We start from the raw sequence: 15248 nt of genomic DNA, 5'->3' as shown, positions 1-15248 counted from the left end.
GTCGGCTCCGGCGTCGACCAGTAGAGTGGTACCATGCGGGCATACAGACATTCCTACTAAGGTGGTCTAAGGCCGTCTGAATGAACGGAGATTACGTTGAAAAAAAAAACTGTTTTTTAGCCAAATGGGAGGAGAATAATTTTGTGCATTGCAATCCTGGATTAAACCTACCTGCCTTTAGAAAAAAAGTACCTCGTACATGGCGTGCAAATTGAACACTATGCAGCAGACCATTTTAAAATTTTCCATTTTACTGTCCAGGTGTAAAACAGAACTGCAGTCCAGTCATGAGTTCCTATAACTTGTTCAGTGAGTAATTTTGGCCAATTGGACAGTGCAAGATCGGAGCGATGGGAGGAGCAAAAACGGCAAAATGGAAATTTCGTCTATCTCAAGGTCACACAGTTGGAAAATTTCCTTAGCTGGAGAAGTTCAAGCAGAGGAATAACGTAGCTTACTAACCCTTCGTTTGACAGACGCATCTGTACCAGCACAAGAAGGACCGATAAGAGGACATACAGAATATCCGTGGAAGACAAGCACGTTTCTTTAAACGATTGGTTAGGAATTGCGAAAGCCTCACAGAGATGTTAGTCGAACTCCAGTTCTAAACATTCATGGTGGTGTCTGTTTGTACTATATCGTGTCTCCCTACCACTTTCGCGCAACGACGCTCTGAGCGTGTTTCTTAGGAAATTGACTAGTTTGAACCTGGGCCTGTTGCTGGTAAGGAGACGTCAGACCACGCATGACATGTAGAATTCAGAAGAGTTCAGTGAGACTAGCAATGATATAACCAAATACTAAATGATCTCAGCATCAGCTCCACTGCACTCCCTGTAAAAGAATCTTAATACTAACTAAATTTAGTGGAAGGAGTTCAAGGCTTTCCTATTTTTAGTTAGCTGGTAAAATAACGTCGAAAAAGCTGTTAAGTTTACCATTGGATATTTTATTCTACTCACAAAACATTGTTTATAAATTGCACTATTGAAAAAGGAAGTGTTTTAATACAGGATGGTAAAAACCAACTGCGTTCAACAAAAATGTGAACGGATATTCCCTGAATGGGCTTCCAAGTTCTACAATGGATCGAAGGATGACCTATGCCATATCACATCTATAATCTAGGTTTAAATTAAGTTTCACAAAAGAGAAAACCATCAAAATGGTCTACAGTGACCCTCAATTATCTTTAATTACTTATCTAACTTGTCGTAAATTACAGTGGCTGATGTGGCTTCTCAATAACTATATAACAGAAAAATTATCGCGTTTCAGATTTTTACTTCAAGTGGCAAATGTTAACACCATGAGTTTTAATTAACGATCGACACTAGTGTTACGCAAAAAGGGGGTGTAACAGATGAGACTTCTGCAGTTCGGAGTGAAGCCTTATGCGCTCAAAAATGCGGCATCGCGTGCGTTCATTACCTTGTCGGTGTTTAGGCAGCGTCAGGGCAGCGGCGGGCAGCACAGCTCCGCTCACCTCGCCATCTCGGAAGCAACTCCTTCTAACATCTCCTTACTACAATTTACCGAAGTTGGTTTAAAAAAACTATCTGGCTGTGTTTTCATCTGACCAATCAGGGTCTCAATGTTAACCTTAAACTCCGCCTACAAAAATTCTGTCTATCCAATGAGAAACGTTATACTTTTCGTGGTGGGGCAATGTTTTTAAAGTTTGCAACGTAACAGAGACGCGAAAAACTCTCACGCTAAAACCTGCAGCTGGTGTGGTCCTTTTAGCGTTATCGTAAGATCTATACTGTTCTTCTGGACGGCTCTATCTTTTAACATGGGCTGGGGAGTGGTCCTAATGTAACAGAGAAGCGAAAAAGTCTCACGCTAAAACTTGCGGGTGGTAGTGGCTATTTTTGTGTTATCGTAAGATCTGTACTGTTTTTCTGGAGGGCTCTAGCTTTTAACATGGACTGGGGGGGGGGGGGGGGGGGTGGTCCTTGACGTAACAGAGACGCGAGACAGTCTCACGCTAAAACGTGCGGGTGGTACTCTTACGGTAGGCTGCCGACGTGGGTGTCCAGTCCGTCCCTTATCGTAGGGCCTTCTAGCTTAACACGGTTCTGCTCTCGGCTTCTGTTCTCGTTTCTCCCCTCGGAACTGCGTCGGTCTCACGGTGGGAAGGTACGCCATGCATTTAGGCATTCTTGTGTTAGTCTGTGTTATTCCATTTGCTCACTCGTTACTCGTATTACTTTGGTTAATTTAATGTCACGATTTATTCGGAGCTATATGACATACTACTGGATTTGCTTATCATGTCAGGGTTTTCATGGAAGGTGTTGGATTTGCCTGACGCCTTACACAGTGTCTGGCACTACAAAAGATGAGTTATGCGTCACGGTGTGGCACAAAAGTGTAACAGGGAAATTTGGAGGGATAGTGACACAAATCGTGATGCTTCGCTGCACACTATTAGCTGGCATGTGGAGTTTTCTTTTTCTTCTGCCTTTGTCCCCCGCATCGACAAGTTCGTTAACGGATTTGGCACCGTTATTTAGTGGGGTGGCGGGATGCCCTTCCTGTTGTCGCCACCCAGTACACCCCTTCCCCCTCTTTTTCGATAATTTTTCGTAAATTACGACATTCTCCTACGTATTGTATTGACGATCTAATGTTTATCCCAAAGTTTGTGTGTGAACAGTGAGTTTTATTTTGGTGTACGTCAATCGATAACGGCAATGTTAGCCGAAATGGGAGTGTAGTGGAAGCGATAAATAAATATTACTATGACGCAGCAGCGAGTCTGGACACTCCTTCTGAATATGTCACTTACCGAATTTCGAACAACTTAGGTTGGTACCATCACATAGATAATGTTGTGGGGGAAGGCGAACCAATGCTCGGGTTTTATTGGAGTAGAGGATTTAACAAATCTACTACAGAGACTGTATGCACTACACTTGTCCGTCTTGTGTTCCAATGTTTCAGTGCGGTATGGGATCTGTAGCTCATAGGATTGACAGAGCACATCGAAAAACTTCAAAGAAGGGCAGCTCTTTTTGTACTATCGTGTGGTAGGGAAGAGAGTATCAAGGGTCCGAAAAGCGTAATGGGATGGCAATCATTAAAACAAAGGTGTTTTTTTTTTATGAGAGATCGTTTAAGAATTCGAAAATATTTTCTTGATGCCCTCCGACATAGGGAGAAATGACCATAGTAATAAAATGAGAAACCGGATTTCGCACAAAAAGAAAATTTTTGTGTTTGTTTTTCCAGCGTGCTGTTCGACAGTGGAACGGTACAGAAATAGTGTGGAAGTGTAGATGTGGAATATGCAGAGAAGATCGTTTTGTCCCGTCGAAAAACTGTTAAGCCGGTAATGTAACAGACAATCGTTCGAGACTCTGATACGCAGTTCGAAATGGGTATTTTTCATGTCCCCCGCTCGGAAGCTAACAAGTTGCACTCTGAGGCATATGAGAAGGTATGACTCGTTTCTGCAACATCTACAATAATCTGTATCGCTTGGTCAGATGCAAGACAAACGTGAAATATAAATATTTTTCCCTTATACATTCGTTCTGCTATTTGGATTGCTTATCGGTGCCAGTAGAACAAGAACGATTTGTAAGCGGAGCAGCTCCATCCATCCATGAAAATAATGGATCGGCAGCTTTGCATTGTGTATCAGCTAGTATTTTCATGGTCAGTAACCATAAACGGCACACTAACAAGCAAAATTTCAGCATCTCGTCTCTTTACGTTTCGTGCCAGTAGTAGCGCCATGTATTTTCATATGTCTAGTGCTACTCCGGTTGCCGGTTAGCTAAATAACAACCACGTACTAATGGAACGACAAATCTCTTTAGCTCCAGGTGACACTTGAGTGAGATTAGTGAGATGGAGCACTACCATCCGTCCACCTTTCATGCTCTTTTTCATTCATACTTACATTATTCATTGATCACGACACGTCTTACGAAGTCGGAAATTAATATCTGAAACAGAAACTTTATAAGGAGTATGAAAACTGCAAGCTGTAACCCGTGTGTTCTACTGTCATCTGTCAGTTTCAATGAAATCTTGATAGCAGATTTACAATTTTTTCATATACTATTCCATAGCTTGTGACTACTATGGCACATTACGTCACAGTAGTGTTCCTTGGAAGTCGTACCCTTTCCTTTGACGTGTTACTGACTTCCATCCGCCACCAAGAACGATTATATTTTGAGTCACACATGTTTCTGTGTGCGACAGCGGCGTCCTTGTAAGTCTCACGACATTTCCTCCCCATAAGGTAACTTCCTCTGACAAGCGACTAGCTGCTGCTGAGGGAAATCGAGATTGTCCTTGGCAGATAGTCACGTGTGACGCAGTAAAGGAAGTGATATTTCCTGCATTGTCTCCGGGAAAAATTCCTGTAATATTACTTCTACTGTACACACACGGACACTGTCAGATGTTGATGTACTTTTACTTGAAGGCAGTTGTCAATTATGGTACATACTCAGTTTAACTGAAGATCAAATCGTATCAGATAGTCTCTAAGTTCTTTTGTTAGTATATCAGCGAAATTCTCAGTGAGTCGTTTGTGTGCAAGAACAAATGAAAAGTTCTAATTTTTTTATTTATGTTTATCACACGCTCAGGTTTAATGCCATAGAAGTTCAAGAACTGAGAAATATTACATTTAAACCTTGCTTCCGTATATCGGAATCATTACCGTTCTCCTATTACAAATATAAACACTGTGCACGCCCAAGCTTCAGGCTGACACTTTAAGGTAGAATCTCCGCATAAGGGAAACCTGAAAACGATAAAGGTATTATGTTTAGTTTAAGTGGAACATACAGAACACAATATAAGCTGATGTGCGAGGAATTGTATAAGTTCGATGTGAGAGCAGGGAAAGAAGTTTCAAGTTGTAGCAAAAGATATAATCCTAGATGAATCGAGGAGAAATTTTATGTATTTGATGTAGTTAACATAAACTTGGAGAATAAGAATTAAATAAGATATCTCATTAAGCAAGTGGAAAAACAGTAGCCGACAAGTAGTTAAAAATAAGTGGTGCTGCTTTTGAGTGTCCCTACAAGCTATTGAAAAGGTCCTGGTTAATTACTTTCTCTTTTTTAACGAGCGAATAATCTTGCTTGGCAAACTCATTACACGTAAAGCATTCATGTGATGGACAAGTTTCAGGAAAGTTAACAGCTGTGCCTCTGTTGACTGAAACTTGTGTCTCGTAATAGAAAGCTACTGACGTGATCTCTTTCCACATTAGGGCCTCGTTACCTCACAGTAAAGCGTCGTTTAACGGCTTAGTGAAAAGCTCTAGTCTACAACGCAAAAGCTTTATGGTTCCAGTCCTCATTCGTATAAAGTTTTTTCTCTAATTTAATGCGACTTTCAGCACTGGCGGAACTTTTAATATTTCAGAAAGGCCAAGGTGCAATGTAGTTACGATTCTACGTTAACTTGTACATCAGTACATAGCTAACTGTGTTTATCGTTTCATCGGTCGGAGGAAGACCGTAGCAACAGGTTAAGCACTGATGGGTCCACTCCTCGTGTCGTGCTGATAACAGTTTTATTTAATCTGGCAACATACAGAGTGTATAGAGAAGTCAACATAATTACCTGCTAGTGTTTAGGCATATCCGTAAGTAGTGTACACAACAGCTATACCAGCTGAAGCAATCTAGGACAAGTACTCATAGTCCTCTACGGGTGTTCGGAGTTAGTTGTCTTCCCTGCTGATTTACACACCCGTTTAGTGGAGGGTGACAGGGGAAGCGAGCGGCGTGTAAGATCCTTGAGTTGATTTTCTACCTAGGCATTTGGGAAGGGACAGGGGGGGGGGGAGGGAGGGGATTAGTCTCTATCGTGCTCAGGCCACCATTTGCTGACACTTCTATTTATTAGTAATTTATTCTGGGTTTTGGTTTCATGACATGCAAGCAGTCACAGTTTAAGCACATCAGTTTCGATTATTATCTATGAAAAAATTTCAATGCAGTTATAGCAAAAGAAGCATAGATTTTATGAAATTGGTATGTTTGTACTACGCTTAGCTATGTGCAAAATTTAATTTAAAGTCATTTACAACAAAAGGTGTAATATTATGACTCAATAACTCTCTACAAATGCATTTCACTTAGTGTGTCCTGTTAATCTTGCGATGTACTGGGAAACTGGGGTACGACCTCTAGGCCATGCAATTCTTCGTTTCTGCTCTCCCCCATCGGAGTGGCCATCCTCGCCTATTGTCTTGTGTTATTGGTCTCTTCCTCTTCCCTACTGTGCACGTAGAATCTACACTTAGACTTACACCTTAACGTCTGCTGGTGCCAGAAGAGTAGTAACGTACAGCACTCAGCTGATATAGTGTCACGTCTGCCTTCCTATCGTTTCATGACGTCCTAATATTATAGGATTCACGTCTTCTAACTCTCCACAACTACGCTTCTAGTAGTCTGGCGGTACACGTTGTCATTCTGAAGTACACCACTTTCTCCAGCAGTGTCAGTCATGGTGAGCTTTTGAAAGGGTGCTTGAGCAGTATGAGCGGAGCCTAAAATCTCTCTAGTGCCTTCCATGAGTACTAATGGTCTTAGCAATGTCGCATTAAAATCACCCAAACCGTAAGTTGGCCCTTCCGTCTCGCATTCTTGAAGAGATGGTTGTACACTGTTTATTCTCTGAAGTTTCCCATCGGACACGTCGGTGGAGACACGTCTGTTTCGTCAGATGTGAATTCAAATGTTTTCACTGCTTTCTCTGCCAGCACTAACCCGTGGTCGTCAGCTGGCTGAAGAGGTCATCTGGACTGGCCTGACACGGTAGCAACATTTACGCTGATGTGGCGGTTTTATCGGATGGGAGTAATCGGTGACGAAACCCAACGATCGAGGACCATTGCCATGTTCAAACTGTCGTGAAGGCTGTTGAAAAATGATCCAAAGCTGATTTTTCACTTTTTTTCAGTATTCCACGATTTTGATACACCAGTATTCGTACAGCAAGGCCTCCAATTCTCCTGCGACTCCTCATATTTCACAGAGATGTTGTCTGAAACATCTTGCGTTATTTAGACTTGGTTGACAACGAAGGAAAAGTCTGCACCGCCTAACCACTGTCTCATATGTTGGTGTGTTGTTACCATACACTTCCGCCGACTTAACATTGGTTGTTGTAGCACTGTTCCCATTTAAATCAGCAGGCTGTGCTATTTTCTTTATGCCGCTCTGGTGGTGTGCTACGGTACTGTGGCGCTCTGACTTCGGTGTATATTATGACGGAGGGCATGCTCCTGTCAACAACAACAAAAAATAAATAAATAAATAAATAAAATAAAATAAAATAAAATAAAATAAAATAAAAAATAAAAAAAATTAGAAGTCGAAATAGTTCGTGGGTGAACTTCTCAATCTAAGATGTCCAACGGGGACAATAATTCACCAAACGACCACGCTGACATCATCAAGTCTGCTGATGAACGCTGCGCTTTTATCTCCTTCTCATCACCCACTCCATCGACCATCCGCGCACAGTATGCCTACCCACACTCCTCCCACCTAAACGGTGTTCCGCTCTAGGTTCGCGGCCAGGTATGCGTGCTGGTGGCACCTGCGTTGTTCCTCCACCTGCCACATAAGTCAGTTCGGTGTGTCGGACCTCTTTTCTCTTCTTGATCATTCTAATATTGGGGTCCCATGCCTTACTATGGATGTGCCCACTTATCAGCGGCCGGCTGGTGTGGTCGAGCGGTTCTAGGCGCTTCAGTCTGGAACCGCGCGATTGCTACGGTCGCAGGTTCGAATCGTGTCTCGGGCATGGATGTGTGTGATGTCCTTAGGTTAGTTAGGTATAAGTAGTTCTAAGTTCTAAGGAACTGATGACCTCAGAAGTTAAGTCCCATAGTGCTCAGAGTCATTTGAACCATTTTGAACTTATCAGCGGTTCCCATATTCGAAAGTCAACAGAGTCCTTAATGACGCAGTCCCAGAAGTTGGACATCTACCTCAGAATCTGGGTGTGGTCATATTCCATTCCATGTAATTCCGTCAGGCAACGTTCTTCGACTGCCGACTTGTTAGGCTGCTGCTCTCTGGTGTGCCGTTGGTGTTATCGGCAACAATCTTCGACAGAACCCAGCGTGTGACCTGTGTGTGTCGTACCACACTGGCACGAGGTCTGGTAGACCCTTGATTGCCGTAGTTCAAGGTCGTCTTTCATACTACCAGGCAGTGCCCGTGTTTTGGCTGATGGGAGGAAGACCATCTTCACTTGGTGTTTCTGGAGAATCCGTCCTGTCTTTTCGGATAAAGCGGCACAAAAAGGAATAAAAACAATGGCTGCTTCCTCCTGATAATCCTTCCTTTATTCCGCCGGTTGTACGGAGAGTATACGACGTACGGTTCTCTGAGTTTGCCTCCCCTTCCGGAAAATCACTCTCAGAGATTCAAGTTCTTGCTTGACTCTGTCGTTGTCAGAGCCCTATGTACCAAAGTTTTGTGGCGCCATTGCTTTGACCTAGGCGGTGGCTGCCGCATGTAACTATAGGTAGGTGTGCGTGTTCTTACGGTACACGCTGTGGCCCAAAATGTCGTCTGTTCTTGTTTTACCCAGGACATCCAGAAAGGAGAGCACTCCATCCAATTCGACTTCCATGGTGAAACTGATGTTCTGGTGTATGGAAGTGAGGCGTACGAGGAAGTCATTCAGCTTGTTCTTTTGCATGTGGTCATGTGACGAATCTTTCATCTACGTGACGGAAGAAATAAGTAGGTTTCCATGGGGCTGATTGCGAACTGATATCTGGCAATTCATCCATGAATTATTTCGAAGTGAGTTACGCCTGGGGAAGCTGAAGAGTCAAAGAAAAAAATTATTTCGTGGCCCCATTTTTTGAGGTGATAAGTGAAATCTATCGTAGCCAGGGTTTATCATGTAGTAACGCCATTATCGCTTTAGAGATGTTGCGGTAAGAATTTGAATCTTCAGGAGAATAGGAGCAGGGTTGTAAGGTGACTCACTGTAGACCGAACCGTAATGGTCCCGACAATTGTAGCAGCCCAGTGGTCGGTGGAGTTCTTGCCTAGGTGGTGTCACGCGCAGCTCCGCAAAACTTAAAGCCGAGAGAGAGGAGACGGCAGAACCGGCCCGCTAATTGCCACAACAGAGCGGCCAGTTGCGCGCGCCGCAAATTTCGCAGGCCAGATGCGCGGCCCGCGACTGCGCGCCTGATGGAGCCACAGTGTGTTTTGTTGCTCGGCCAGCGGCTGCAATTAGCGCTGCCCGGGCAGTCACTTGCGTGGAAGGGGTAGCCAGCCAGCCAGCCCGTCTCCACAAACTGCCGCCAGCTGCCCGCGATGCGATTTACTGGCCCGTCTCTCCGCGCCTACTGCCGCGTTCGCCCAGCGTGGGCACAAACGCAAGTATTTCGAGTGTGCCGAAAAATTAGCATAATGCTATAACGCAATGAATGGACCCACTGTCTGAAATAAACGACGCGCTCACTTCGTTACAGCAAAGAGGTGTTCCCTAACGTTCAACAGCCTTGTGACAAAGATTTCGCAGCAAAATTCATTGCCTCTTGGGCTTGTTTCCCATTGCTGAATGCAATTCCAAGAAGCCCTTCGCCTCCATCTTCTTTTTGACAAAAACTTTGGTGAAGCGATAAAACTGCATTGCTTTGCAAACAATCTGTGTGTTGATGTATCGAACTGACGTCATTTCTTTCTCCCTCCACTATACACAATCCACGTCGTTGTGCTCAGTGTTAAATAATAACTGTTGAAGTACCTGGCTCCAAACATGGTAACCTCAGAAACAAAGACATGTGAGGAAAGCTATGCAGAGCAGGTCTTGTGATGTACCCACTCATCCCAAATTTTGTTACATTTTTGTGACGCTAAATTTGCTATTGTTTTGGTCATCAATCATAATGTCGGTGTGACGTCACATCAGTGCTATCCTCATGTTGTTTTTACTGCACTGTACGTCACCAGTGATCTTCGCAATACCACCCCTCAAGTTATCACTAACGACTGATCTGATGATGTGATAAGTGCCCAGCCAAGCTGATTTTACAAATCATTCTAGTCTTTATTGTGTATTTTTCGTGGGTGACTGGATGCCTTCATTCCGTACTCGGACAGTTAATAAGAGCTTCAACTTAGTCTTATGTGAAAGGACGAATCACTAGCCATTTACTTCCTTGTCTGTCCTTTCTAGGTACAAATTAAATGTCGCTAGCTACTGTGAGCAGCGCAGTATTAAACAATTTCTGATACTGTCCTCGGGCTCCATTCCGTCATAGCTGACTACTATAGTCTCCTCAGCAGAAAGAGAAAGTGTTATCCTGCTCACGGTGCATTTGAAACCACGCTGTGCTGAGAAGTGAAAAACCTTTTATTCTACAGCATCAAAACCCTCGTCCACATCTACGAATGTAATGTTCGTGCCAGCTTCGGACTGTGAGAAACCTGTTATGATTCCGTGCCATAACGGTTTGCATGTCGAATTTATGAAGTTCAAACAGAGAACCAACCACGCATTCATCTAAAAGATTTCAGGAGGGCGCATACAAACAAGTTCCACTGTAGTTTTTTTACGAGAATACAGTGCTCTTAACCATTCAACTGAAGAAGTGAAGATGCTTTCAGAAGCACTAATCAAGTGTCCAACGAAGTTTTTTACTTAAGTTATTTCTATATCTTTGCTGATAATGACATTCATAGTGTTGATACACCATACATGTCTTGCAGACTCAAAACCAGCAGTCTTTGCACCAACTCACATTGTGAGTCATTTTATAGTAGCCCTTAGTTAGAATTAAAACTTAATCATTTGCATTAAAAAGGCTGTTGTCTCTTGTTGCAGGTTCTGAGAGGAACGATTACGACGCAGGTGTTACAGTGTGCGTGGATAAAGAGCGGTTCCTGTCAAGCCGTCACCCACTGAGTGGTGAGTACTCGCTTTCATGATCTGTTTCCGGTATTTCTAAGAGCTGCTTAATTACGCTTCTTGCTGTAAACACCCATTCATAGTCATTTTCCCGATTTTGTTAGTAAGATGAAGAGGCGAAAGGAAACCACCCAGTTTTGCTCTAAAGTTTGTATCTTCCCAACCGTTCTGCCACAGTAAATATTGTTAAGATTGTTCTACAAATCACTCATAAGAGATCTCGCTGGTAACATGTTCAGTGGAGTGAGATACATATAAGGCTGCACCAACATGGGACATCGAATGTTTGCAACGGAATAGGCAGATGCGTTTTGACCAAGGAAGAGTAGGTAATACAAAAGCTGAGACATCTGAAATAACAGAGAATGATAAAAGTGGTCTTGCGACGAACTGTTTAGAAACTTCCAAGAACACAGCAGTGAATTTACAAGTTTACTTCACAACAGGTACACGCTAAAGATAAAATACAGCAAAAACTGCTTATAAAATGGCAGTATTTCTATGCTCAACCCACGAATGCTACGGGAAGAAACCTTCATTTAATATGTAGAGAAACGTTACCTCCAAAACTCACTCCCTACCGATGTGTGGAATGTGTAGGTGTAGAAGTAACTTTACTACTATCTGGTTACATTCGCTTATTTTTAACACGTTATGATGTCCCAATAGCTTTACAACCAAACTTGTGTTCCATGTTTTCTATATTAGGCATTAGTCATACAACTTACAAACAAAAAATGGAGACTGAGTTCGTAAACTAAGCTCGTCAGCGACCTTACACCCGACCTTGACAGCACAGCACATATAACAATTGAGACCATCATCAGTCGCTTTATTATGAATCTTGGAAAATATCTAGAATGTTTTGTAATATTATTTCTAGGAACGATAAAGGAAATGAAGTACCCGAGAAATCTATCTAAGGACGACGTACAGATTTGTACCGTTACACTACCATGCATATACTCGGAAACAGCCTCTTGAAATACTATTTTTAACGTCGAATTTCTTGCGAATTTGATTTGCAAAGTGTCAATAGACTGGCCGAAAGGAGACTTGTATGCACCTTTCAAGAACCCTCTGCGCAAATGTTTTCCATCGGGACGGTACTAGATTACATAAAAGAGAACAATGTTATACCATTTTTACAAAGCGAGCAACTCGTAGATAGTAGTAGATATCGTTGTACTTGTATTACCAGAAAGCAATTGCATGGCAACATTGCATCCTTTCCTTTTGTCTGGTACTTACGTACATTTCGATGCATATCGGATTGTGAAACGACAACTACGACGTGATCCACAGTTCTCCTGAAGTAAACTGTAGCTAGATCAGATTGGTTGCAAGACAAATGGGGTAGAAACTGAAGTGCAATTCTGCAAGAATATTCTGATGTCGATGGAACTCAACGTGAGAAGGCATGGGTAGTTTTACAATAGTAGAAGGTATACTTCAATAGCTAACAATGAAACCAAGAGGACGAAGAAAACATTCTGTTCATCGGACTGTGCAAGTAGCAGAATCACAAGATAGAGACTGCAAAAATTTTATCAAGAGAACAATTCCTAGGAATGTAACTTCCGTTGTTAGAAACATCTTGAGGGAAAGCGTCAATACCAGTTACACGATAAACTTACACGATTAGTTTATCGTGACTGGTTATAGTTTAGTGTTATTTCTGCTACGCATTTTGGAGGCTTAATTATTCACCACCAGGTCGATTCATGTCATTTAATAAAACTTGCATGTGTAGCGCTTTCGACTTTTGGGTAGCATGTGGCACTATCTGGAAGAAGACACTGCCACAGGTCACCCAAAAGTCATGCACCGAACAGATATACGTGTCATAAATTGACATGAATATGCCTGATGATGGAGGTTTAAACTCTCGAAACACGCAGTGGAAATAAAAATAAAAAGACATGATGATTGGTGACATTGAATCATTAATTTAATTAATATTAATAACAGTCACGATAAAACTTAATGTAAAATGCACACATCGGCATCAGCAGAATAAATTATGAAATCTAATCATTGACAAATATAATATGTGAGTACGAAGTCTTTCGCGACGGCACTGTTGAATAAAATATTCTCGGACTTCTTGCCGCGTCAAATCTTGGTAAAACCTCGAGCTTTCGACGATATTCACCACCATCGTCATCGTCAGGAAACTGAATGGCTAAACAGCAGCTGTGGTGGACCTTATGCAGCCCCAGGACGGCTTGTGATTGGACGGCTCCTGATTGGACGGCGAATACGTCACGGTGTCGCAGATGTTGTCGACGCCTGCACTGGTGGCGCCATCGCTCCCGGAGTATCGAAGAACCGAGGCGAATCTCTCTGACGCTTCTCCATATCGAGCGCTCGCTTCCATGCACCACTAAGATTGTAACCATTGTCACGAAATTAGAATGTGCGATAACAATTTTAATCGTGACAATGGTTATAATCTTAGTGGTGCATGGAAGCGAGTGCTCGATATGGAGAAGCGTCAGGGAGATTCGCCGCGGGTTTTCGATACTCCGGGAACGATGACGCCACCAGTGCAGGCGTCGACAACATCTGCGACACCGTGACGTATTCGCCGTCCAATCAGGAGCCGTCCAATCACAAGCTGTCCTGGGGCTACATAAGGTCCACCACAGCTGCTGTTTAGCCAGTCAGTTTCCTGACGATGACGATGGTGGTGAATATCGTCGAAAGCTCGAGGTTTTACCAATATTTGACGCGGCAAGAAGTCCGAGAATATTTTATTCAAATATACTATGTGTTGAAAAGCATCCTGACCTCTGTTAGCGGACGTTTTATATGGGGTTTGCCCAGGCTTTATCTTTGTAACAGCTTGAAATGTACCCGTGGTGTCCGAATGTCTGTGAAGAACTCTCAGCCCATTTCTCCTCAAGAACCGAGAACAGAGCAGGTAGTGATATGGGAGCGTGGGGTGTGGAAGCCAGCGATGTGAGCCGCTGGGGTCTGGACAGATGTCGACGTTCTATCTCATCCCAAAGGTGTTCCACTGCGTTCAGGTGGGGAACCTGGACACATTACTCAATTTCAGGAATTTATTGTTGGCAAACCATTGCCTCACAAACACAGCTTGATGACAGAGTGAATTGTCATGATCATACAGTCATCGTCTCCGAACCGTTCCTGTGCTATAAGCAGTACATACACAACGCTGTAAAGTGTGTTCTTGCGCAGTTGGTGTTTTCTTAAGCGAAATGAGAAGGGCACACAAATTCAAATGGCTCTAAGCACTGTGGGACTCAACATCTGAGGCCATCAGTCACCTAGACTACTTAAACCTAACTAACCTAAGGACAGCACACACATCCATGCCCGAGGCAGGATCAGAACCTGCGACCCGCGTGGTTCCGGACTGAAGCGCCTAGAACCGCTAGGCCACAGCGGCCGGCTAGGGCACACACTAAGCACGAAAAACGCCCCCGCACTGCAACACTTCCTCGTCCATGCTTTACTGTTAGCAATATACACGATGGCAGGTAAAGCTTTCCAGGTATTCGGCAAACCAGAACACTCCTGTCCGACTGCCACAGAGTAGGGCGTGATTCATCACTCCAAATCGCTCGTTTCCTGTTATCTACTGTTCAGTCGCATCACAATTTGCACCAAATCATGCGTCGCTACACATATAATTATGTAGCTTATGAGGGGCTTCTCGACCATTATACCCCATTCTATTTTACTCCCCATGCACAGTAATACTGCTAGTTGGACTGATGGTAGCACTTTGGAACTCACGTGTGATTCTTTCCGCCTATTCTATGCAGTTTCTTACATCCATCTGCGCAATTCACGGCGTTCCCTACGAGTCACTACATGAGATCTACTTGGTCTCGGTTTAGCTGCGGATGTGACTTCGCGCTTGCACTTCACAGCCGATTGGGAAGTGTTAAAATAACTCTGATGGGTTTGCTATTGACGTGGCACACAATGACTAATTCATGTTCAAAGTCACTGAGCTCTTCCGACAGACCCATTCTACTGTTAATGCTTCTCTACGGACAGTACTCCCCTCCTTTTATGCTGTGAGGTCCGTCTCACGCAACATCTTGTTGTCAATTCCACTATACATACTGACGTCTGAATAGCTTTGATCAGATAGTGTGGACAACTAAAAATTTAGCAGCAGACATTTATAAAACTATTTTGTCAGATTCATCAGTATCATTCAGTGGTGGATATAGGTATCTTCGTAACTGGTTCATGAGTTACCGTCTTCATCTTTTCGCAACCAACTTTATTCCTGTTTACTTATATCGTCAATTTATGTTCCAAAAGCT

General features: G+C 43.2%; 1 protein-coding gene across 4 annotated transcripts in view; it reads left to right on the top strand.

Annotated features, from left to right (window-relative positions):
- LOC126281458 (proline-rich protein 36) overlaps positions 1-15248 on the top strand; it is a 795503-nt gene that overhangs the window by 75489 nt on the left and 704766 nt on the right. For all 4 annotated transcript variants that reach the window (XM_049980446.1, XM_049980443.1, XM_049980444.1 and 1 more), the window contains one exon: positions 10855-10938. The gene's annotated coding sequence lies outside the window, so the exon portion shown is untranslated. The remainder of the gene's footprint in view (positions 1-10854; positions 10939-15248) is intronic.

The sequence above is a fragment of the Schistocerca gregaria genome, chromosome 7 (assembly GCF_023897955.1).
Source record: "Schistocerca gregaria isolate iqSchGreg1 chromosome 7, iqSchGreg1.2, whole genome shotgun sequence".
Taxonomy (NCBI): domain Eukaryota; kingdom Metazoa; phylum Arthropoda; class Insecta; order Orthoptera; family Acrididae; genus Schistocerca; species Schistocerca gregaria.
Note: the sequence above shows the minus strand (reverse complement) of the source record. Positions and strands in the feature narration are given on the sequence as shown.